Here is a 3,592-nt window from a genome sequence, read left to right on the forward strand (position 1 = left end):
TCAGACAAAATAAAGAAATACAAGGAATCCAGATTGGTAAAGAAGCATTGGAATTATTTTAAGGTACAAATTGCAATGTTTCATTGGTAAAATGTTAAAATACTCTGTTACAAAATAATAATGTGTAAACCTTGTGGAAATTTATGAAATACACCAAAGCAGTGAAGCTCAATAGCAGATTTCTCCACTCTTCTTTCTCTTTTGACCCCTCTCTGGGTATTTCTGGAGAGAATTAGAATTGGGTGATACATGTTCTTCAAAGTTATTTTATTTCTGCACCGTGCATTCTTCCCGTTCACCACACAGAGATTCTCCATATATGATTCAGATGCCAACGCGTTTTCTCTTTTGTTTCAGCTGTGCTTCCCAGAGTGTCTCCTTCAATGGCGTTTGTCCTGCATTCTTCTCTTCACTTGGGTTTCAGATTCTTGGTCCCCCAGCAGGGAGCCACTGCCCACCTCCAGACTACACTGACTACCTAGTTAATCTGTAAAATAACACATTTGTGATATTTTAAGAACACAAAAACCATTTGCAACTTTTCTTTATAGGTATGTTTATTAATTTTCTCCTCCCATTTATACCAAGCTCCCAAAAATCAACCTTTTAAAAACTTTTGTCTCTGCCAGGTTAATGCCCAATTCAAACACTTAACAAATAATTAATTTTAGATATTGCTTTGTGAGTATAAGGTTAGAATAAATTATTAGGTTATGTTTGATTATTAAATGCTTTGTAAATGAGAGATCATGACTGTTATGAAAAAGGAGAATTTAAAATTTACTCCTCTTAGACAATTAGGGATAATAACATAAAAATCCTACAGTTCGGGCGGAGCCAACATGGCGGCGTGAGTAGGACAGTGGGAATCTCCTCCCAAAAACATATATACTTTTGAAAATACAACAAACACAACTAGCCCTAAAAGAGAGACCAGAAGACGCAGGACAGTGGCCAGACTGCAGCTACACCAGCGAGAACCCAGCGACTGGTGAAAGGGGTAAGATACAAACCCCAGCCCGGCAGGACCCGAGCGCCCCTCCCACCAGCTCCCGGCGGGAGAACAATAGGCAGAGCGGGAGGGAGACGGAGCCCAGGACTGCCGAACACCCAGCCCCAGCCATCTGGGCCAGAGCGCAGACATAGTATATGCCCAGGGGGCCCTGGATACTGGGAGAACAGGGGGTAAGACCTCAGAGCGGGTGCTGAAGCTGATGCCCCTGTGACAAAGAAAAGCGGGGGCTTTTTGAAAGTCTTAAAGGGACAGGGACTTAACAGCTTGACGGAAACAACCCAGGCCACAGTACAGCAGCAGGAAATTACAGGGAAAATCGGGTGCACTAACCCCCTGGGCAACAGCTCTGAGACCCCTCACGGAGGCAAACAGTCAAGCAGCCCCCCCATCCATCACCCCACCGGGCGCTGCGAAAGCAGAGAAGCAGCCTGAGACAAATTCCGCCCACAGAAAGGGAAATTTCTCCCTCCCGGCCGGGCAAGACACAAAGACCCACTCTACACGCAATTACCCAACACAAGCCACTAGGGGTCGCAGTTGCCCCAGTAAAGAAAGGCCAGTAGTAAGTGAAAATTTTGGCCCTCCCAGCTGACAGTCAATAGCACCTGTCAACATGAAAAGGCAAAAAAATATGATCCAGACAAGACTAACCCAGACAGCTTCGGCATCTGCTACATCTTCCCCTGAGAAGGAATCTGGGGAGATAGATTTAGCCAGTCTACCTGAAAAAGAATTCAAAACAAAAGTCATAACCATGCTGATGGACTTGCAGAGAAATATGCAAGAACTAAGGAAGGAGAATTCAGAAATAAAACAAGCTCTGGAAGGACTTCAAAACAGAATGGACGAGATACAAGAGACCATTAATGGACTAGAAAACAGAGAACAGGAACGCAGAGAAGCTGATGCAGAGAGAGATAAAAGGATCTCCAGGAATGAAAGAATTTTAAGAGAGCTGAGTGATCAATATAAAAGAAATAATATAAGAATCATAGGCATTCCAGAAGAAGTAGAGAGAGAAAAGGGGATAGAAAATGTCTTTGAAGAAATAATTGCTGAAAATTTCCCCAAACTAGGGGAAGAAATGGCCTCTCAGACCACAGAGGTACACAGAACTCCCATGACAAGGGATCCAAGGAGGGCAACACCAAGACACATAATAATTAAAATGGCAAAGATCAAAGACAAGGACAAAGTATTACAAGCAGCCAGAGAGAAAAAAAAGGTTACCTACAAAGGAAAACCCATCAGGCTATCATCAGACTTCTCAACAGAAACCCTACAGGCCAGAAGAGAATGGCATGATATACTTAATGCAATGAAACAGAAGGGCCTCGAACCAAGACTACTGTATCCAGCACGAATATCATTTAAATATGAAGGAGGGATTAAACAATTCCCAGACAAGCAAAAGTTGAGGGAATTTGCCTCCCACAAACCACCTCCACAGGGCATCCTACAGGGACTGCTCTAGATGGGAGCACTCCTAAAAAGAGCACACAACAAAACACCCAACATATGAAGAAGGGAGGAGGAGGAATAAGAAGGGAGAGAAATAAAGAATCATCAGATTGTGTTTATAATAGCTCAACAAGCGAGTTAAGTTAGACAGTAAGACAGTAAAGAAGCTAACCCTAAACCTTTGGTAACCACAAACTTAAAGCCTGCAATGGCAATAAATTCATACCTTTCAATAATCACCCTAAATGTAAATGGACTGAATGCACCAATCAAAAGACACAGAGTAATAGAATGTATAAAAAAGCAAGATCCATCCATATGCTGCTTACAAGAGACTCACCTCAAACCCAAAGACGCGCACAGACTTAAAGTCAAGGGATGGAAAAAGATATTTCAAGCAAACAACAGAGAGAAGAAAGCAGGTGTTGCAATTCTGGTATCAGACAAAACAGACTTCAAAATAAAGAAAGTAACAAAAGACAAAGAAGGACATTACATAATGATAAAGGGCTCAGTCCATCAAGAGGATATAACCATTATAAATATATATGCACCCAATACAGGAGCACCAACATACCTGAAACAAATATTAACAGAACTAAAGGAGGAAATAGAATGCAATGCATTCATTCTAGGAGACTTCAAGACACCACTCACTCCAAAGGACAGATCCACCAGACAGAAAATAAGTAAGGACACAGAGGCACTGAACAACACACTAGAACAGATGGACCTAATAGACATCTACAGAACTCTACATCCAAAAGCAACAGGATACACGTTCTTCTCAAGTGCACATGGAACATTCTCCAGAATAGACCACATACTAGGCCACAAAAAGAGCCTCAGTAAATTCCAAAAGATTGAAATCCTACCAACCAACTTTTCAGACCACAAAGGCATTAAACTAGAAATAAACTGTTCAAAGAAAGCAAAAAGGCTCACAAACACATGGAGGCTAAACAACACGCTCCTAAATAATCAATGGATCAATGACCAAATCAAAATGGAGATCCAGCAATATATGGAAACAAATGACAACAACAACACTAAGCCCCAACTTCTGTGGGACGCAGCAAAAGCAGTCTTAAGAGGAAAGTATATAGCACTCCAAGC

The sequence above is a fragment of the Manis pentadactyla genome, chromosome 13, assembly GCF_030020395.1.
Source record: "Manis pentadactyla isolate mManPen7 chromosome 13, mManPen7.hap1, whole genome shotgun sequence".
Taxonomy (NCBI): Eukaryota; Metazoa; Chordata; class Mammalia; order Pholidota; family Manidae; genus Manis; species Manis pentadactyla.